The 23,490-nt window shown below is 41.6% G+C and overlaps 1 long non-coding RNA gene across 1 annotated transcript in view; it reads right to left on the reverse strand.

Annotated features, from left to right (window-relative positions):
* The window catches only part of LOC135322726 (uncharacterized), a 67,049-nt gene extending 44,469 nt beyond the window's left edge, over window positions 1–22,580 (reverse strand). Inside the window, exon 1 of the long non-coding RNA XR_010383497.1 lies at window positions 22,435–22,580. This is a non-coding gene — a long non-coding RNA (uncharacterized LOC135322726). The remainder of the gene's footprint in view (window positions 1–22,434) is intronic.
* Window positions 22,581–23,490: the final 910 nt, after the last annotated feature.

Consider the following 23,490-nt stretch of genomic DNA (forward strand, 5'->3'; position numbering starts at 1 on the left):
TTATGCTAAGTGAAATAAGTCAGAGAAAGACAAATACTGTGTGATATCACTTATATGTGAAATCTAAATAATACAACAAACTAGTAAATATAACAAAACAGACAGACTCCAGATATAGAGAACAGGTATAGAGTGGTTACCACTGAGGGGAGGGGTGAGGGGAGGGGCAAGATAGGGACAGGGGAGTGGGAGGTACGCACTATTGGGTGTAAAATAGGATGTATTGTACAACACAGGGAATATAGCCAATATTTTATAACAACAATATATGGAGTGTAACCTTTAAAATTTATATAGAAATAAGAAATTAAAGGTTGGAGGAAAGTTATCTAGGGTAAATTTGAATTTTTATAAATGTAAATGTTCATTAAGGGATTGTTGGCTCTGATCCTCTCCCAATCCACAGCAAAGGCAATTGTGCTAGCAGAAAATCAGTCAAGAAACTCAAATTACTTTCCCGGCCCTGCCACTAACTAGATGCGAAGTTTGAGCATGTCACTGCCACTTTGGATATGGATTTACTCATCTGTAAACTGAAGGAACCAGACTGTGTGGTTTTAAGGCCCTTTCCAGAAAGTTCTAAGATTTTACAGAGGATTTTTTTCCGTCTGCTATTCTGAGTTTCAGATACTTCCATTCACTTCTCATGTTCAGGGATCTTGTCCATTCCAACTTCCTTGGAAATGGCACTGCCCTCAGTAATTTTAGGGTAGAGAGAGGACCACTGAAAGCAAAAGAATCTATTTCTTTTCTTCTCCTTTTCTGAAGTCCCATTATAATTCACGGGAGCTGGAAATGGGAATGGTTAAGTTTAGGATTCCTGATTTCTTGACAGGAAGAGAATATATGGAAGGAAAGCTGACTTTGCCAAGTGTCGCAAATTCCTGAAAGTGATGGTATCTGAGCTGAGTGGATATATAAACCATGTTCAATAAAAGCGTATCGATCGGGCAAAGCAGTCTTCCATGGCTGAGAAAAGAGGACGGGGCCGTCAGAGTGTGGAAGCTCCCCAGACTTCAATAATGTATTGTTAACCGGTGTAATCTTCTGGCAAAGTGTGAGCCCTCAAATTAACAGCACTGAACTGAGCCTAATAACTACGTTGCACGACATCATATCTCCTCCTCAATCAATACTTAATTTTCTCACACGGCCCTCAGCCTCCTACAAGCTTTTATTATGTTTTGCAAGGAACAGCACTGACCTTGAGGTGTGCCAGTCACCTTCAACCTTAAAATCCCCCAATGGCCACATGTGTCTGGAAATACTCGCGGGACAAATAGAGGCTAAAATTCATACCCAGGAAAAAACATGTCTTCTCTGATATTCACTTTGTATTGTGTGAGGTGTGTCAGTTCATCACACGGCAAGCCTAGGGTGAGTAGGATTTGGAAATTAACCTATGCTTTAGGAAAAGTAACATTAAGAAATTTTGCTTGAGGTCACACAAGCAGCAAACTCACTCCTTGAAGTTGCATGTTGCTGCCGACACTTCACATTCTTCAAACCTGGAACTTTAGTCACTGAAGTGCAGCCAAGGTTTGAGTTTTTTCCATTTCAATTAACAAAGGTTACTCTGTAGTGTGACAATAGGATTAACTTTAGATCTTTGGGGACCTTAGCATTTTGTTCTAGCATCTCAATGGTGTATATGACATAGGAGAGCTACATTTTAAGGTTGAAGGAGAATTTACCCAAATAAATCCTCTTTTCTCTATGTACACATGTAATTAATAAATGAATCACTGAGTTGACATTTCTTCAGAGGCAAATAATCTTAAAAAGGCAGATCAAGTCTCATCGCATCCTCCAAAACATTCCTCGATTAACTAAGTGTTGCCATTCCTGGTGACTAGTTAAAGGCCGCTTTAACCTTTGTGTTTGTATTACATTTGTACTCGGTTTCTGTTGTTAACAACAAATTACCACAAACTCATCCACACCCAACAGGAAATAGGTGCACCTTTTCCCCAGCATTTCCAGAATAATTCCTGAGATTCACTGTGATTAGAACTGGCCTAGGTTTCATGATCTCCCCTGAACCAGCCTCTGACACCAAATCAGTCTCTGAGTGGTTTGACCTATGTGCCCCATTCCACCCCTGGAGCAAGACAGAAAACAAGGCTCTTTTATTAAAAATAAGCATAAATGGACATCAGGCAGCAAAAACACTGTGCGTTTGTCCACTATATCATTATATTCGAAAGTTTTCATCAGCTTCGTTGTAAAGAGATGAGAGTAATATTATATTCTTAACTATTACTCCATTGTTGGATATATTAGGTTATTTCTAGTGACTTGCTAGTTAAAAATAGTCACCTAAACAGCCACTTTGCCCTGCAATGTTCATTTTACTTGAAATAATTTTCCTAAAATATATTTGCAGAAACAAAACTACTGAGTCAAGTAGAATGAGCATTTTTAAGGCTCTGAATACACATTGCCAACGTTTGTTCCTGCAAGCATGTATCACTTTACACTTTGGCTAACATTCTGAAAGAATTTCCACTTGAATGCCCTCTCCCCAACAGAAGCATATTCCCCTTCCTCCATCTTTGCCAGCTGGTTAGACTCAAAGAAGACACAGAGAGATCTTAATAAAGTAAGCAGATCTGATCACATAACTTTCCTGTGTGTAATATTTCAGTGGCTTCCCATGGCCTTGAGGACCAAGTCCAGACTCCTCAGAATGGTACACAAGGCTTTCTAATGGTCTCTCCACCTTCCCATTTTGCTTCCCACCCGACCCCGGCAGACTGAACTACTTGGAGCCCCTCAGTGGTCTTGTTCAGATTTCTGTTCACATTTCTGTCTTTGCCAATGCTCTTCCCTTCCCTGCTTATCTCTCTCCTTCCAGTTCAAGAACTCCCTCTACCCTGTACGTACCACATGCTCACAGCCCCAGTCACACAGCATTGCATCAGTCCTTGACATGATCCTTGCCCATACAAAATATCTTCTGTTTCTTTTTTAGGGTAAAACAGAGTCTTATGGATCTTTGTATATCTAGGCCCTAGCATAGAGTCTGGCACCAAAAAAAGACATAAAGTAAATAACCATTGACTAAATGACAATTTACTGTAACTGCAGTGATGGAAAGAGAATGGATATTGACAGATGAGAGTGGGAAGAAAATCAGAGCGAATCTGAATGTGACCTCAGTGATCTTGAGCACAGTATGCAACTTTCCTGAGCTTCGTTTTATTGTGTGACGTGAGGCTAATCCTTGCCATCATATCTTCTTCACAGTATTATGTTAAAGATCGTATTGAGTGCATCAAAGTGCTGTATGATTACCAGATGGTATAATAAATAATATTTTAAAGTATTCTTTAGGATTTTAGGAAGCACTCGCCTTGCAACCCTTCTTTAGAAGGCTGTCCAAATTTTTTTTCACCTTCATAGACCTCAGACAATGACATGGATGAGGAAAAAAATGATGGATGGGAAATTTTAAAGCATATAGGAGTAAACTAACCAGACAGACACTGTTCTGGGGGTTCTAAGATGGGCCCCAACTACCCAACATAGAAGACAAATCCAGAGTTGCAGTGCACAAGGCTGCTGGAAGCCATCAGCCCAGCACACTGTTACAGCTGAAATGCTCAAGAGAATGTTTAACACAATCAGGATCAGAACTGCACAGAAAACAGAACTTATCATACTAATGCAGCCAACCCAGTAATGATGTCTCCCACCTCATAAGAGATAAAATGGGGGCGGGGGGAAGCAGAAGAAGGCATGTAAGGTAATAACAGGAAGAGAGCAGCATCTGAGGCCAAAAGAGATTCATTCAGGAAGATGAACTGGCTGGAAGTCTCTGACACACAGCCCTGCCCTCCTGCAGGCCTGGCTCCAGCCACAGGAGAGGAGACGAGGCCTCACGTGGAAGAATGAACCTGCAGATGATGCATATAGTACTGACTGCTGGCTTGTGGCCCTTCAGCTGGAGCACGCTGGCCCTGGCGCCGAAGTGAGGCTGCAGCCACAGCTCCCGGGAAGCAGAGGCTGGTGTCCGTGAGCCTCTCCACGTGCACCTAGATGGGGCTGCCCGTCTCCCGGAGCAGGAGGGCCTGGAGCTCGTGGACATGACAGGCAAGCGAGGAGGATTAATTAGCCCATGTCTCGAAAGCAATTTGAGCTCCTTGGAGGGAGGCTTTTTAATTACTGTATTGGCCGGGAGCAAGTGGGAAAACAGACAGGGAAATAATATCAATTTTGTCAGAAGCACAAGAGAATCATCTCCATTTAGATCATTTTCTTGCCTCAAGTAATGCATCTGTGTTTTCCCACCTTCTTATTCTAGAATCTAGGTATTGCTTGAGTAAGACATTAATTGTTTGTCTCCATTTTTTCATGGGGCGTGCTGTACTATTTTTATTGATACCATTTAAACATATTATTCAGTTCAATTCATTTTTTTAAATTGCCTTTTTTTTTTGAAGTACAGTCAGTTACAATGTGTCCCCTTTCTGGTGTACAGCACAATGTCCCAGTCACGCATATTCATATATATATTCATTTTCATATTCTTTTTCATTAAAAGTTATTACAAGATATTGAATATAGTTCCCTGTGCTATACCGAAGAAATCTGGTTTCTTATCTATTTTTAAGAGAGATGCTTCCTTTCTCTATTTTGAACTGTACATGAAATGTACAGCAAGAAAATATTTACCCTGACTTGGTTGCAGGATTTGGTTAGAGACGTAATTTATTTGTTTGTGAATTTATTCCATCTTGAGAAGTAAACAACAGTTACTAACCACCCAGAAAAGGCACATAACACAGTTTAAGTTTCTAGGAAATGTAGCTATACTTCAAAATTCAGATAAGAAGGCCAAACAAGGCTTTCTGGTTGTGTCACCTCTAACAGGTTCAATGACATCTGCACAAAAAGTTGGTTTAAAGAGTTCATGTTTAAGCACCATACACAAAATATGGAAATAATCAGCATTTGGACTCATAGCGATTTGTGCATTTAATCATTTCCATTTGGGGAGTGGGAGGTTTAACTTTGTTTCCCTTATGATTTTAGAATTAATCATTTAGGATTAGTTATTTCAACTAGTGATATGAAGGAGTTAGATTTGGTGAATTGGGAATAGAGGAAAGATTCTCCAGCCTCTACAGACTTGTGTTCTAATTTTAACGAGTTGAAAAAGAGTTTCAGTTGGTGGGTCCTAGCCTGGCAGGATGGGCCTTTGGATGCATAATGCAGCATAGAGCTTCTCTAGGTCGACATACTAGACGAGGAGGGTTGAAACAACAGGGGCGCAAGGATTCTGCACAGTGCTTGGCACAGACATGCCCCTCGTTCCTTGCAGTCTGTTAAGGCAGGGAAACAAATGTGGGCTTCTCCTACCTGCTCCCCTCCAGGGTAAACAGCTGCTGAAAGTAGAGGCATGAAAGTGGAGTCTCAAAGAAGAGAGAAGCCCAGGGTACAGTCACTTTCTTTAGCCCACCGGTTCAAAGGCATTTTAGCTGAGTCTGAACACTGGATTGGAAGATGACCTTCTTGATAATTAACTTGCAGCCAGCTGCCTCCAGGCATCCAATGCCCTTTCCTGTGGTGACTAGAAGGTCCTGCCTACATGTCAGTAGCCACACAACAAACTACAGATGCCTGCTTAGGGCTTATACCCCAGCAGGGATGCCCAAAGCCAGGTTAGGGCATGCTTCCAACATCCACAAGTTCCGCTCAGTGTGCTATTTTCCCAGCACTATGCAATGCAACACAGAAATGTTTTTATCCTTAATTAGAGAAGAAGCAACCTGAGCTAGGGAATTTAAGCCATTTAACCTACCAATAAAGAGAGCTGAAATCTCCAAAGGTCAGGGATTTGGTTGCTTTTGCCTTAATTGCTTCAGTGTCAATCCTTCTGTGAATCTTCCCAGTGCCACTATCAGGGCCTCATAGTCATTCCTCCTACCTGGCTTCCTGGGTCAAGGGCATATAAGACTAGATCGGAGGGTTCCCAGCTGTGGATCATCTTTTTCATTTGCATTATGATTTCTTCTTTGACCCAGTGGGCTATTTAGATGTGTGGCTTACTTTCTAAATGTATGAGGATTGTTTTTCAATTTAATCTTCTTACTATTGATTTCTAACTTAATTATATAGAGGAAAGAGAGTGTAGTCTGAATAATACTAGTTCTTTGAAAGTGGTTGATACTTGCCAAAGGCCTGCTATATGGTCAATTTTTGTAAATGTTCCACGTATGCTTGCAAAGAATGCCCCTTGGAGCAGAATCCTACATTTGTTCGGTAAATCAAGTATGGTCATTGTGTTATGCAAATCTTCTTTACCATTTTCAAATTTTGCTTGATATATCAAGAATGAGAGAGATGTACTGAGATCTTCCATGATGCTGATGTATCTGTCAATTCTTCAATTCAGTTCTATCAACTTTGCTTTATATATTTTGAGGATATTTTATTTTGTGCATTTAAATATATGCACATTTAAAATACTGAATCTTCCTAGTGAATTGAATCTTTGTCTTTAAGAAGTGACCCTCTTATTTACTAATAATGCCTTTTTTCTTAAGGTTTGTTTGATAATAATCTGGCCATCCAGCAGTCTTTTTAATTGTATTTGACAGGAATAGATTTTTTCCATCCTCTTCCAACCGTTCTGTTCTTATAAGTGTGTTTTGTGAAAACATCATAGCACTAGATTTGTTTTTTTCCCATCTTACTATTTTTCTGACACTCTCTTTTAAATTGAGTCCAGTCTGTTTCTTGTTTTTGAGGTTAATGATATACTTGGACTTGCTTCTACCATCTTGCTTTTTAATTTTTATTCGTCTCTCCCTTTCTGTGCCTCAGTTATTCTCCTTCCTTACCTTTCAATAGCTTTTTTTTTTCTTTTTTGGTCTTCATTTTGAAACGACTGAAGATTTTTGTTTGTTTTGTACTACTTTCCCATTTATTCCTTTTACTAGCTTGGAAATTAAAGCATCCTAAACTTCTTCTTTTGGTGATTCCTTTGAAATTATACTATGTACATTTAACTTAACAAAGTCTAATAATAGATTATATCTTAACCTCTTCACAAAAAAGCACAAGAACTTCAGGGCAGAATTACATAACTACTATCCATTCCCTAATACAGTTAACAAGCTTACAGTTGACAAGTGCTTTCATTCTGGGTCTTTTTTAAGGACAAAAACTAATCATTATTCTCTTATCTAGAAACTCTTTGTTTAAATGTATATGTTGACCACTTTATTGGCTCACCACTCCTTTTTGCCTCTCAGACCTCCCTTCTGCAATCTTTTTAACTTGTCCTGAAATATACTTTTCAGAGGATTAAATGCTAACTTGCTGGTGGTAAATCCTACCCATTTTTAATCTGAAAATGTCCTTACTTCTCTCTCATTTTTAAAAGATAATTTTGCTAGGGACAGAATTCTAAATGACATTTATTTTCTCCCATGAAGATGTTATTCTACTATCTTCTTTATTCTGTCATGGCCATTGGGATGTCTACTAATTGTCTTTATTAGTGATCTTTTTCTCTGCCAACTTTAAAGTCTTCTCTTTGGCCTTAGTATCTGAAGTTTCACTATGCTGTGTCTAGGAATAGAATCTATATATTCATCTCTTCCGACATTCTGGAAAAATTCTCAGCAATTATCTCTTCAAATATTATTTCCCTTGATTCACTCCTTCCTCTCCTTTTAGAAACTCTTAGATTCTTTGACTGACTTCTCATTCTATTCTCCCTCTTATTTCTTGCCATATTTTCTATCTCCTTTCTCTGTTTGTATTCTGAGTAATTTCCTCAAACTTGGCTACAAGTAATTTTCTCTGTAGGTATGTCAAACTCACTGTTTCTTTATCCTACTGAGATTTTTCTCTTTTTTTCCAACAATTATAGTTATCATTTTTAGAAGTTCTATTTTGTTCTTTCCTGAATCTCCTTGATCATTTCTGATGTCTCCTATTGTTTTCTCTGTGAGTGGTAAGGCTTAACATGTCCAAAGCAGATTCCCTGAAAGTTGGTCTCCTAGAAAAGGACTTGGCCGCCTGCAAAATTCTATGGAAACCAGCCACTGGCTCAGTGCTTAAGGCAATCAATTCTAGTCAACCTCAAAGCTTGGCCTGCAGCCTTCTGACCATGCCAGGGAATGGGCTGCACTTCCTCATCCATGAACACTGAGTTGACAGACCAGCTCTGAAGCCAAAGTTCTGCCACATCGTGTTGCTGTTGTATCCCTTCCCAAAGCAAGCAGCTTAAAGCCTCCCCGCCCAAGGTCAGGGTCCTCCTTGTGATGTCTGGCTCTGTGCTACCCTAAAGCTGTGCATTTTATCCAGTAAACACTGCTCCAATGAGTCAATGCCAGGTCTTTAGGCCAGCTGCCCTCCAGCTGCTGACCCTCAGTTTGGTACTCACTCATAGATCAAGATGCTGCTGTTGGCATTTGCTCCCCAGGTAACCCTTTCCTTCCACTTACTATTCAGGGTCAATCACAGTCTCCTCCTTTGCGGAAAGCAGAAAGGGAAAATCCCCTCCATCCTTCAAGCTAAGCAATTCATCAAAAAGTAGGTTTTATTTAGAATTTAGGGGTTTTTTTTTTCCTCAGTAGGAAGGGGCCTTCTAGAATAGCTCAGCCTCATACTGACAGAACAGAAGTCTAGGGAACACCTTAAAATTCATTTTAATTATGAGGCCTAAAATGCAATGGTGGTCCCGATATGGCACCCATCAGCTCTTAGGTCTCTACTTAGCATGCCTACCTTGTCCCAAACATAGAGTCTCACTTTACAGCAAAACCAAAGGCAGGGGTTGGTTTCTTCCTTCCCTCCATCTCTGAGTTCCCCAACCATTTCTTACAATTTCTCAGGAGCTTGTGACAATGCTTGGAAAATGCTAGGATCTACAATATTGTTGGAGGCAGTTGTTTTCAACCTTGTCTACGGGTTAGAATCAAAGGGGAGCTCTTAAATACTCCAGAGCCCAGGTAGCGTCCCAGATCAATTACATCAGGATCTGTGGGTAGGGGCCCCAAGCATCAGCTTTTGAATGCAAAGATAAATAATCCACAACGCTGGTCCTGGATGAGCTCTGGTCGACCAGAGGAGGGAACTTGATAAGCAGACTAGCAAAGCACAATGTGACCTCGGCCAGATGACAGAGCCAAAGGAGATCAGAAAATGCCAACCCAAAATATGCCACTTTGGCATATGGATTATTTTAAGCTGAAGTCATTTGAGAGTAAATAGATGCAGAAAGAAGCCTTCTCAGAACTTCCCTTATCTGACTAAAAGCAGAAGTTTCTGAGAAATGAGACTACCATAGATCCCTCCCAGGGGAGCTTCGCCGCCAGGAAGAAGATGGAAAGTCATCACAGAGATAAGTCTGCATGAACAAGCCTTACTAAAATAACCCTTATCCTCCATTAGTTTCCCCATATATTTACCTTCCCACAATTTACTATCCCTAGAAGCCCCAACCCCCTATGATTTGTGCAGTCATTTCTCCACAATTTATTGCCCTTTGTTAAAATGGTATATAAGCTTCTGAGTCTAACCACTTCGGGGTTTGTTTTCTTTTTTCACTCCTTTCCTGTGAAGCCCCTGTGCCTATAAAAGTATTAACATCTATTTAAAAAGCATATGTTTTTTCTCCTGTGAATCTGTCTTTTGTCAATTTAATTCACAGGCCCTCAGTCACTGAATGTGAGAGAATGAAAGAAATGGTTTTTTCCTTCCCTACAGAGCTGTGTATATCTATTTGGAGCAAAAAAGAAAAAGAAAAAAAAGGAGTGATTAACTCTATGAAGGGACAAGGGGAGAAAGGTCAGAGACAGTTTCAGAGAGGAGAGAAGGGATGCCTATGCTGTGTCTTGAAGATAAAACAGGAGTTTGCCAAGTGGGAAGAATTCCGGGCAGAAGGCACAGCAGGCGCAAAGTACAGAGGCGTGAGAGAACAGAATGACTTCAGGAAGCATCAAGCATTTCAATATGGTTAGAGAATGTGGTAAATATTGGAAAGCCCCTTGGAAAGATACGAAAGTCATGAGCAAAGAACTCAGACTTTATTCAGGAGGCAATGGAGAAATACAGGTGGATCATAAACAGTAATTGATTTGATTGCATTTGCATTTTAGGAAGATGTAAGGAAACAATGCTGATGCTACAGTCCTTGTTGTTCTCAAGAGGTTGAACTCCCATTTTTTTTAATTGAAGTATAGTCAGTTTACAATGTTGTGTCAGTTTCTGGTGTACAGCATAATAGTTCAGTCATACATGTACATACATATATTCATTTTCATATTATTTTTCATTATTGTTTTCTACAAGATATTAAATATAGTTCCCTGTGCTATACAGTAGGATCTTGTTGTTTATTTATTTTACATACAGTAATTAGTATCTTCAGATCTCAAACTCCCAGTTTATCCCTTCCCACCCTTTTCACCCCTTGGTAACCATAAGTTTATTTTCTATGTCTGTGAGTCTGTTTCTGTTTTGTAAGCAAGTTCATTTGTCTTTTTTTAGATTCCACATATAAGTGATATCATATGGTATTTTTCTTTCTCTTTCTGGCTTACTTCACTTAGAATGACAATCTCCAGACCCATCCATGTTGCTGCAAATGGCATTATTTTATTATTTTTAATGGCTCAGTAGTATTCCATTGAATTACCATCTTTGAATATGGTTTTCATACTGAGACTGCAGGGTCAGGCCACACTTTTCTAGGTGAGGGGTGCAGTTGCCCTGCAGGGAGTGGAGTCTGAGTATCAGCCCTCTTGAGAAGACCAAGATTCTAGGGCAGGAATTGAGGACTTAGAGGTTTATTGTGAGATCAGAGGAAAAGGAGATCCCTAGACATGCTTGGAGAACTTCTTGCTTGAAGAGGAACACGGTCTCTGCCCTAGTTCAGGAGCACAGAATCCAACAAGAACCACCGCAGTTCTCACGAGGTCACTGAGCCATCTCCAGTAACAAGTACAAAACAGCTCCTCGTATTGTCATCTCCCATTTTCTCATAAAGAGAAAAGGTTTTCTAAGTGCTGACATGTCAGTCATGGTCTCAGCTGTGTGATGGAAAATCAAACAAAGGGTCCATGTCCCAAAGCAGCAGTGGGAAAGTGAGCTGTGAACAGAGCAAGGTAGCTGCGATGACTGACGTCATCCCCCAGAAGAGGGGTAGTATGATACCCAGATAACACTCCCCTCTTCCCCAAGAACCTCCACCACCACCCACTAGGTGAACTCAGGTGTCAGCTTATTAAGAGAGCCTAGGGGTCTTCAAATTGTGAGCCATGGACCACAGGGACAAGCCTGGAGTCAGGAAAATCCACACCCAGTTAAGAAATGATGGCTTAAGACAGTGGGCATGGAGAGGAAGAAGGAGAGACATGTGGGAGGTAGACTCGACAGGGCGTAATGAGAAGGGCCAGATGCTAGGCTCAGAGGGAAGGTAATGATCCTGCAAACTAGGACAAAGAGAGCATGCCTGGGAAGCAGCAGGGAAATCTCCCGAAGAGAATGGAAGGAAATGATTGACAGAAACCAGGACGCAGCCTTTTCTGGTCCATAGGACTAAACTTAAAAAAGTGAGGGGGTGCAGACTTGGCAGGAAATACGGAAGACTCCTCTGAATGATGAGGACAAAAGTCATGCCCAGCTTTACGTCTGCCAGGGGCCAGCCTGCTGCTGAATACATGTTTAAGGGGCAAACGGGAAAAGAGGACTTTGTGTTATCAGCTAATGAAACACACCAGTCTGCAGTGAGCCTGCTGCACATTAAGAGCCAGGATTCAACCCAAATCAGACTTGCTCCAAATCTGGTCTTCTTTCCACCACCAAGAGCACACTGGAGGGAGGTGGCGGGGATTCAGTTTGGTTTTGGTTTTTGTTTTTGTTGTTTTTCCAGCTGGCTTTTGTTTATTAGAGATTATCTCAATTTTGTTTAATCGGCACTGTTCTCACGAGGGCCACGTGCCACGTGGCCGACAAGGTGCATGTGTAAGGAAATTGAAGCTCGCAGCTAAGCAGGGTATAAACCTGCAAACACACCCTCGCCTGTCCTGTTCCAAACATGTGTTCCTTCACCCCTTTCCTCTCTAGGGGAGTTGCCCCCAGTGTCATGTTTCCTCCTCTTTATAGCAGATTTCCCACCAGTAGCTCAGTCTTCCTGACGGCCACGGCCTTGGGGGACGGAGTAAGCAGCAGCTGCTCCTGCACTCTGCAAGCCAAGCCTGAGGCTGAGGCTTGAGGACAAGGGAGAGGAAAATGGAGCAGACCTCTCAGTAAACACCAGGCTCTGGCCTCCACAGGGCAAGTGCAGCGCCCCATCCTCTTAACAGAACAACCTCACCCGTATCCTGTGTCCCAGTAGCAGGGCTCTAAGCGGTCTCCTCGTCACACCGATCCTAGAAGCACATGCCGTTAGCATCCCCAGTTCACAAAGGAGGAGACGGAGGCAGGTAGAAGTTCACCCTGGCTCCAGCACCCGTGTTTATTACTGTCTTCTGATGCCCCACCCAGGCTGTCAAGAGCTAGCCAGCTTCCCAAGGGCTGATGACATACTTTTTAAAAGTTCAGCAGAGGAAGAGTGTAGTCGTCATTCATGCTGCTCACCAAATAGTTCCAATTCTCCCGGCTCCCCTTAGAAACCAGGCAAGACCACATGACTCGAGGGGCCTAATGAAACAAGGGCAGAGGCTTCTTGCATCATTCCCAAGGGAAGGGTTAAAGGGCCTGTGCCCATGTCCCCACACCTCATCATCCTACCATGGTGGCCTTGGAAACACACGTTGAGATAGATCGGGTCTCCGGGTAGCCCAACCATGTGAATGGACTTAATGCCACTGAACAGTACATTTCAAAATGGTTAAAATGATACATTTCATCTTACATGTATTTTGCCACAATTAAAAAAAACAAATAAACAAAAAAAAAAGTCCCTGTGTGGCTACAATAAACAAAGTTCCCTGGACGATCAGCATAAGCTAGAAATGAACTTCTGTTTGTTAAGCCAGTGAGATTTGGGGATTGCTTGCAATCTTGCTGCATTTTATTGAACACAGAGTAGACTAAGCTTCTGTAATTCCTCTTGAACTCTGCTACTTAACCACAGTTAAAACTCTTACTTTTTAACTCTGCTATTGATTACGGTTATTAGAAATAATGTACTTGAGAATGAGAATATTGCTTTTTTACTTCCTTTCTTTCCGATAGCATTTTTGTTAGATTTTTAAAGCACTTCAATAATAAAAAGCAAAGGTGAAACGCTACCCTAACATCAAGGTTTAAACCTACATTGCAACCTCATGTTTACAAAACTATTTTACTTGCAGTTGCAACATGCCCCACTAAATACCCCTGAGCTAGGAATCATTCCTTCTTATGCCCATCCAAGAGCTGAGAACGCTGAGGTCCAAAGAGACCAGGGAGTGACAGAAGTACAACTAGAATCCAATTTCAAGGGGCCAAGAGCTCCCTTCTCTGTGCCTCGCTACTAAGAAGCACTGCAGACTATGTTTTCAACTCCTTTCTAAACGCCAGTGCCCTATAGTGAAGACAATATAACCGGCGTAAGAACTAAAGGTGCTTTAATCCAAATTATAGCAATATATTGCAAAGTTTAGCATAGCAGTACAAATAGCTCACTGAACCAAGGCAGTGTGTTTGCAGGATAAGCAAGCAGATTTTCTGCCTAGTACAGCGTGCAGCGGGCAACAGCAAGCGCTGAAAGAAAGGATGAGTTGGGGAGTAGGGGAGCCTCACTTAGGAATAAGTAGTAGCCCCTAAGGAAATTGCATTTTGGCCCTATCATCATCCTTCTGAGAAAATGCCCCTCGAGGTTTTCCATTTGAATCTGGGCATATTTATGAAGATCAAAGTGATGGCTTTTTAAAATTAATTACATGAATCTGTAGCTCAACAACGTTGAGTGAAAGGCGGGTGTTGGACCCCATGCCTTGTAACAGCTGTACATCACAAACATCAAAAGCCCAGGACGCTAGTGAGAGCACGTTCCCTGCTACATCAACCCCCAAGCAGCCGGGAAAGACGTGGAAAGAGTGCACAAGATCAGTCCCCAAAGTTGTTGTGACAGCTTAATTGTATTACAGTGCTTGGATAATTCCCATTTATTTGGCTTTTTCCTCCAAGCGAATGCTGGCCCCCCAAGCATAGCTATTACCAGGAGAATTAAGATTCACAACTTTGATGGTTCCCCTTGCTCCCTCTAATACCAGCCTTGCTCAAAAGTCCTGGTAATTGTTCCACGGCGATCAGACTTTCCCCTAGCCTTCGGCATGCTGAGATCCAACAGCAGCTAACTAATTGCAATTAAAATCTGCCATGTGAGTGGAAGAGAATAACATAAATTAATCAGTACATTAGCAGAATTACATTTAAATGTTCAAATGTGCATTCAACATAGTGGGACATTTTAAATTATAAAGCAAAGTACTTCATTATGGATGCTGATATTTTAATGAGGAAATGTGATGTTTGGTTAAATAGGAGGACAATATAGAGACTTCCTTAAAATTAGCATCAATGATGCATTTTTAATTCAAAAAACAAGTTGTGGTCTGTGTAATTCCTGCATATCAATGTGGAAAAATTGCCTGGAGCTGTGGAAACAGTTGAACATCTCATTCTCTGAAGAATTAATAATTTCAGCTGTACTAACTAGCTCTTTATGTAAATTGTCAGATAAATCACAGCAATAAATACAGGTTGTAGAAGAACAGAACAGTATGCTTCTCCTTAATTTATTCAGTCATCAATTCATGTACACTGAAGCTAAAGGATATGAAAGATTAAACGTTCCAGGCAGGAAAAAAAAAAAAAAAGAAAGAAAGAAAGAAAGGGGAAGAGGAAAAAATGCCTTTGATAGCCACATAGGAGACTCCAGAATAAAGGTCCCACCCAATTTTACAAAACTCTTGCATATTAAAAAATCACTCTATGTGCTCGCTTCGGCAGCACACATACTAAAAATCACTCTATGATGCATGTAAATACAAAAGATGAGTTACAATTTTATTGTTTGTCTTCAAGTACACGGTCAAAGCTTAGTGATCAACATATACCCTGGAGTTTTGAAAGACTTCCTTCTAAAATCATTCTCTTATTTAATTGCATGAAACATAGGCAATACACATACATTTAAAGCACTGTGTCAGGTAGTCTTTATAATTTGTATTATCACTTAAGCTTATGATGTTGGAGGCACAAATCCAAAGACAGATGACAGAACCCGACCCACACTTGGTTTGCTATTCCTGTCACTGGTTAGAGATGGGGCAAGCCTAAGAGAGGATTTCATCTTCCTCTGGGCTCTCCTCTGACTTTATTGTTGTGAGATGAATTCTTGCCAGTTTCTGTGGTAAATCAAACCCTGGGCAGAGCGGGTTTTAACAACAAAGAATACACTCAGGATTGCCACATTTACTGTACATATGAAATACAATTTCTCAATATTTACAATTTTTACAATTCTCAAGCAAATGCAGACCAGAAGTGGACATTGTCAATAAGCAATGCCAAACATAGTCCAAGTGAAAAGACAAAAAAAAAATATCCTGTCTTCCATGATATCCATTCTGGAATCACTGATCACTCCCCAACATGATTCTCTGTTAAAAATTATCTTATTAAGCACTTTTCTCCTCTTTAGCCAAGAGCAGAAGGGCCTCGCCAGCCCCTTCCTTGGATTCCAGGAGAGTTTTTCTCTTTCCAAAGCAATCTTACTCCCTAAACAAAAGCCTTTCCTGAGTATAATCACTCCTGTGGTTGACTTTCCTTATGAAAATGTTGTCATTTTGCCCCAGCTGATGAGAAGCCACCATCTCCCAGGTAAGTCAGAGCATGACTTGGCAACCTGGCATTTATAAAGATACCAGCTCTCTTAGAAGCACAACCACTGACAATGTTAGATTTTACCTGAGCCCAGAGATACTGGAAAAAAGGGAAGGTTAAGAGATCCCCTCACTCTTCGGCTTACTGCAAAGCACCCTCCTTCCTCATATGACTTAGATAAGACTCATGAATGCCCACCTTGTTGACCTAGGACAAGGCCAGACACATACCCTCCAATTTCCACTGTTGGCCTCATAAAAGATTAGCTTTTGTGCCCAATGAAAAATTGGAACAAAACGCTTTTTAACCAAGCTTTGTTTAAGCTTCTCTCCTTCCTCCTAGCCCTGAATGTTGGCCCACCCTTGGCCTGAGCAGCAGATGGCCAACCCTTCCTAAGAACAGGCTGGCCTCTGGGTCAGATATTGTCTGATCCATTATCCCATCACTTCCTCACACTCAGTCCTTCTAGCCTTGCTCAGTCCTCTCTAGAAGAGAAAAACCCTTTTTGCCTAACTCTCAAGACACTTAACGGACCTTATGGTTACAGCACTCTCTCCCCCAATTCCTGCAATTCTTTGGAATAAGGTCTCTCCTTACTAAGTATAGACTTATTTTTTTTTTGACACCATCAACAGCCAGTGGTGTCTAAGTGCCTCAGTCTCATTGTATCCTACCTGGATTATGAGTACTAAATCCCAGGATGAACCGAGGCCACTGGAAATTGCTGCAGACAACAGGATTTCTTTAGGTACTAGCAGAGTAAAATGCTTACCGTTTGTTGACCTGCAAACCCAGCAGCCAATCAGTTACACAGTCTTCACTCACAATAGTCTGGGTCTAGTCTGAACAAAAGGTCAGAAAGGAGTGAGTGCGTCTACCCTTCCTCAGCTCTCATCAGGGTAATAACGAGTCCAGAATGGTTGGAGGGAACGTAGGCACAATAGGGCTTTGTCGTTAACACAGTAAAGCTCCCAAGCAGGTGTAGGAACAAAGATGGTTACAAAAGCTATCATTTCTTTGTGGTCTTAGGTCTACCTTTTCAAGTGCCAGATACTAAACTTGCACTTGTGTCTGTATTCGTGAATGTCTATAAATTAAATTTATTATATTTTTATATTCCACAAACATTCATAGAAATATTCTCAGGAAATAACTGTATTAGTCACATAATTTCCCTAGTCCACTAATTAGAACGGAGTATTTCACCTCCTTCAGAAATAGCCTAGAGTGAAACAAAAAGGAAATGGAAACCGAAGCTAAGAGAGCTTTTCTTGCGCTTTTCATAGGCTGCATCCACTGGTTTGGGCTTATTAGTGCGATACCATTCTCCCAGGAGTCTATATTTATTGAGAGCTCCATTTTTCACCAAGAGCAAGAAATGATATTGAGCAAAGGCAAAGTAAGTCACAGCAAAACTGAAAACAGTAAGCCCTGGTGTAGTTTATCTTTTCTCATCTTTCCAGTAGAAAGATTCTACCATATACAGCATTTTAATTATCCAAAACAAAGCCCTGTGTGGTAAAATAAACAAAGAAACAAAGAGAAAAAAAAAGCCCTTGGATTCCATTTTCAGGGCCCACAGGGATCGCAAAAGAGATATGACAACACTTCAGAACACAGTGAAAGCTGGTTACCAAGAGCGAAAACCAGGCAGATGGTGAATGAGAATCATATACATACATAAGAAGGTCTTTGTTGTGTGGAGCTTCATTTCAAGTTAAACTTCTCAATAATTAAAGTTATCTTTATTGGAAACATTTTTGTGACCGGAGCAGTATTCATTTTCTCCCCACTCTTTTTCCTTAGAGGAGTAGGCAGCTGGACGCAGAGGAAGATAAAAGCTCTTTGACCCAAGATCAAGGAGAAAGACTTGGGAAGTACCTAGTTTCATTCACCTAGGCAACACAGTTACGAAAAGGTCTTGAGTAATCCACAGAAGCACAAAGTTCTGGTGATTTTAGCTGGAGTCACAAATTCTGTTTTTTGAATAAGCTACTTCTGCCATTTGCACCCAAGAGCCTAACACATACTTGTGTGCGATCATTATCGTAACGACCACCTAGCACTTTCTATGCCAGGCACTCACGTGCTCTTGGTACACAACCAACCAAAGGGAGGAATGAACATTCAAATTCTAAAGACGGGGTATCTGAGGCTTAAAGAGATCATGTAAATTGTCCAAGGTCACCCAACTATGAGGAAAGGGAGTACGCACACAAAGCCAGAACCATCTCCATCTTAACCACTTTTCTGTCCAGCTTCCCAGGACACCAGTCCCAGGTCTTGCACCTCATGAATGCATGGAAGATACACCCTTCACTGGTCTCCCTGTCTCCCTTATTTGAGCTTCCATAGCTGACTAACCCACTGTAACACACACACACACACACACCCACTCCACAGTGTTGACAAGGCTGCAGCTGGGTCTTGGATTAGGATCTGCTTTATTTCTTTGGGTCGATGTTCCCCCTTTCTGCACTAACTCATTACAGATATTTTAGTTATTGAGGACACTATTACTCCTTCTTTTTGCAACTTCTTGCTCAAAATACCCTAAGGTCATTTCCTTGTGCCCTCTATTACAGTGACACAGGGGAAAACAGCACTACAGCCAAAAGATTGACGTGCTCACAGTAAGCCAGGTATTATAAGATCAAATTGTGTCCCTCAAAATGATATGTTTAAGTCCTAACCCTGGTACATATGAATGTGACCTTATTTGGAAATAGTGTCCTTTCTGATGTAATTAGTTAAAATGAAGTCATAAGGAGTGGGTGGGCCCTGAATCCAATATAAACTAGAATCCTTATAAGAAGAGACATGTGCCATGTGAGGACAGGGAGAAGATGTTCATGGGAAGACAGAGGCAGATGTTAAAGTGATGCTGCCCCCAGCTGAGGAATTCACGGTGTGACCAGAAGCTGGAAGAGGCAAGGAAGGATCCTTGGCTACAGGTGTCAGAGAACATGGCTCTCTGACACCTTGATTTCAGACTCCAGAACTGTGCCTCCAGAACTGTGCCTCCAGAACTGTGACAGAATAAATGTGTGCTGTTTTAAGCCATAAAATTTGTAATATTTTGCTATGACATCACTAGGAAACTATTTCACAGGGTGACTTAGAGAGGCTGGAAGCAGATACACCAGTTTGGAAGTTTTTGCATTTGGTAGGTCCTGGAGGACGTGAGAGGCACTAAGTTCTGGGCCAAGGTGGTTATGGGCAGTGAGGATAGATAACTTATTGACTAAGAGAAGCCACCCATTAAATCACCCATTAAATCATTAAATCATTGAGGAGAAATAGGTATTCAAATAGAAATTGGGAAGAGCAAGCCCTTGAATTAAGAATGCCCTGGAAGTCTAACTGGTGAGTCATTGCAACTGCTGTCTACCAGCAAAGATAAGGAAATACTGCATTTGTTTGATTTCTGTTCACAAATTAGACAAAGCATGAGAATTTGATAAAACTTTTAAACCTAAAGAAATAGGAACAAAGGAATTCAATAATATAACCCAAAATTCTTATCAATGGAAGCAGAAAACAAGGCCCTGAGGAATTGAGTCTCATAAAAGTTTAGAGACCTAGATGGACACAGAGCCAACTGGCCTCCAACCCCAAGTTCAATGCTGATTCTTAATAAGCACAAAGAGGGGACTTGGGAAGCCTGACACGAGCAGGGTGGCAGAACAGGAGACTGTAGCCCTCAAACCTCCACAGAAATATCGATTTTGACAACCATTCAGAAACACACCTTTGTGAGAACCTGGGAGTCCAGTGGAGAGGGTCCAAAGCACTGTTCGAGCAAAAAATTCACAGAAATAGAACAAGCAATCCTAAAATTCACAGGGAACCACAAAAGACCCTGAATAGCCAAAGCAATTTTGAGAAACAATGAAGAGGGAGACATCACACTTCCTGGTTTCAAATTATATTACAAAGCTGTTGTAATCAAAACAGTATGGTACTGGCATAAAGACAGAACCATAGACAAATGGAACAGAATCGAGAGCCTAGAAATAAACCTGTGCATTACACAGTTAACTAATCAGCAAGTGTGCCAGGAATACACATGGGGAGAAGATAGCCTCTTTGTGACTCTTCGGTGTTGGGAAAATTGGACAGCAACACACAAGAGAACAAAATTGGACCTTTATCTTACACCATACACAAAATCAACTCAAAATAAATCTAAAGCTTAAACTTAAGATCTGAAGCCACAGAACTCCTGGAAGAAGACATAGGAGAAAAGCTCCTTGACATTGGTCTCAACAACAAAGTTTTGCATATGACACCAAAATCACAGGCAGCAAAAGCAAAAATAAACAAGTGGGACTACATCAAACAGAAAATCTTTTGCACAGCAAAGAACACAATCAACAAAACGAAAAGGCATGGGAGGACACACTTACAAACCATGTATCTAGTAAGGGGTTGACATCCAAAATGCATAAGGAACTCATATAACTCAATAGCAAAATAAATAAATAATCCAATGTAAAATCGGGCAAAAGAACCAGACACACATTTTTCCAAAGAAGACATACTACTGGCCAATAAGTACACGGAGAGGTGCTCAGCATCACCAGTCATCAGGGAAATGCAAACCAAACCCAGAAAAATCACCTCACACCTGCTAGGATGGCTATTATGTAAATGAAAAAAAAAGGAGTATTGGTGAGGATGTGGAGGAAGAGGAACCCTGGTACACTGTTGGTGGGAATGTAAATTGGTAAAACCATTATGGAAAACAGTATGGAGAGGCCTCAAAAAATTAAAAACAAAACTACCATATGACCCAGCAATCTCACTCCTGGGTATTTATCCAAAGAAACTGAAATCAGTATTTTAAAGAGACACCTGCACTCCTATGTTTCTTGCAGCATTATTCATAGTATCCAAGATATGGAAACAACCTAAAAGTCCATCAATGGATGAATGGATTAAGAAAATGTATATACATACAAAATAACATTATTCAGTCTTTAAAAAGGAAATTCCACCATTTATAACAACATGGATGAACCCAGAGGACATCGTGCTAAGTGAAATAAGCCAGACACAAAGAGACATGTACTGTACGGTCTCACTTATGTGTGGAATCAAAAATAATCACACTCATACAAGCAGAGAGTAGAAAGGTAGTTACTAGGAGCTGTGCAGGAGCGGTAAATGGCAAGATGTTGGCCAACATACACAAAGTTTCAGTTATGCAAAAAAGAATAAGGTCTGGATCTCTAATACATAGCATGGTGGCTACAGGTAACAATACTGTACTGGATACTTGAAGTATGCTGAAAGAGTAGATCCTACGTGTTCTCACCACACACACACACAAAAGGTAACCACGTGAGGTGACGGGTGTCCATTAGCTTCACCGAAGTGAATATTTCACAGTGTACAGATATGTCAAAGCATCAATTTATACAAAAACAGGAAGAGGTTTTAAAGGCAGCAGTACATGAGGGCAGACCCCCAAATCTTATCTAATCGGATGAAACTTCTAGAACTTCCTTGCTGTGACAGGAAGTCCCTCCTCACTTCCCTTGACCACTGGACGGGTGGGGATGGAATAACTCAAGAGGGAAGTGTGAGAAATATTTTTTGTTCTTTGGGACAGGGGTGGGGTTGAGTCTTAACACATTTCAGGAGAGGAAGGAACACCTTGTTTTTCTAACAGTGTTTAAAATGTAGGTTTTATGATTATTCAGATATGGTGAGGCCAAAAAATCAGAAGATGATTATCACTGACGAGGTAGTTATACTTACAGAACCCAAGGGGAGGGGACACATCCATGGTGCAGGGTCACACCGGGAAGAACCAGGGTTGGACGGGAGGCCAAGGGAGCAAGGGAAAATGTGGCCATGACAATGATGTATGTATTTATAGCAAACATGTTGCTTTAGGAATAAATGAAGGATAAGCATACTACATACAATAAAATCCCAACAATTCTCTTCAGTTAACGTAAATTGCAAATATTTTCGATAATTCTGACAGTAAAATGATGTGCACCATTCTCATGTATATAGTATTTCAAATCTTTTTCCTTGTAACGTTCAGAGACAGTCTCTTATTCTTGAACCATTTTAGACGGTACTAGCACAAATAAACCCAAATTATATTACATATTGTTGAAACCTTGTAAGAAGAAACTGATCAGCTATAATTACGAGGGCTCTGTGGAGAAAAATGCGGTTTCTGTGGGAAGGAGCGTGCAAGGGAAGGGTTTAGGACTAGCAAATTTGGATAATTTCAGCAGGCTCTAGGGTGCAGGGCTATCCCTAGTTGTCAGGTACCTGGCCCTGAGGTGATGAACAAATGGAAAGTGGCCCCAAGGGGGGAGGTCAATAAAAGAGGAGGCTGGGGGCATGGGCTCTGGGCTGGTTGGTTTGCAGGGGAAAGCAATACTCACAGGTGAGCCATTTGCTATCTCTAGGAAGTGGCTAATCCCTCCAGGGTCAGCAAGGCCCCAAGATGCCAAAGCATCCAAATTACAGAAAATAAAAAGACACGATGAATTTAAACTGCCACAGCAAAGCCCATCAACAATTTCCAGGAAATAAAAATAGAATCTAGGTAATAAAGCAAAGTCTAACCTTTTTTTTTTCCCTCTGTGTTTAGTCCAGTCTCACTTGCTCACACGGTGCCTCGAGCAGAGGCCTCCGACCCGGCGGCTCAGACCAGAGTTTTAAGTGAGGAGCGGCCGCGCCGACACCTCAGCTCGGGCGCCTGCAGAAGGCTGCGCGTGGCACAGTCCAAGATGGCGGCGGGGACCGTGTGCGGAGACGCTGCCCTGGGCTCCGCGATCTGGAGCGTGCGCAACGCGCGTGCGCCCGCCAGCGAGAACCCCGCCCCCTCCCCGGATCCCTATGAAGCCGCCCCGCCCGCCGCCTGCGGGAGAGCAGCTGCTCCAGAGCTGGAGCTCGCGCCTGTCCCTTCTCTGATTGAAGGACAAAGCTTCCCTTTGCTTCTGAGCGGAACTCAGTCTGGTTCTACTGGCTTGACCGACACCGGCAGGAGAAGCCTTGTTGGAGACGGACTCCGGAGGGTCAGTAACAGACCGCCTAAGCCCTTCTTGTTTGTTCAGCTGACCTGAAAATGAAAAGGTAGGACCCTGAGAGTTTGGGGGGGGGGGGGGTGAGAACTGAGCCAGGGTTCTTGGAGGAAGGGTCTTGAATCTGTGGAAATGAGGTACTTCAGCCCCATCCTGAGAGCGCTCTGGGGACCAGTAAGAGCCAGAACCTGTGGACGAGGAAAGGTGCTCAGGGCAGGGCAGGAAACCTTGTGGGGGACCAGCACCCTTGGGAATAAGGAAGGGCAGCCAAACAAGCAGGGCTGGCATCCTCCAGTTCTTAAATAACAGCACTATTGTGAGAGGTGATCCGTTTACCAGGTCAACAATATGAGGACTACTGACTCAAAAAGAAACACTCAATTCCCCACATCAGCATGTGAAATTAAACCTAGGTTGTTAATATGAATGTGTTCACCATCAAAGACTTATCAGGATGGATCAGTATGTAAAGATTGGCCAGTTAACTATTAACAAATTAATTTTTAAGGGTTTTTTTCCACATCCATTTAAAATCCCCTTGTATTTAAAATATTTCTTAGTGTTTGGATCAGAAAATCCCAGAGAATTGTCAGTTTTC

Source organism: Camelus dromedarius, chromosome 13 (assembly GCF_036321535.1).
Source record: "Camelus dromedarius isolate mCamDro1 chromosome 13, mCamDro1.pat, whole genome shotgun sequence".
Classification (NCBI taxonomy): Eukaryota; Metazoa; Chordata; class Mammalia; order Artiodactyla; family Camelidae; genus Camelus; species Camelus dromedarius.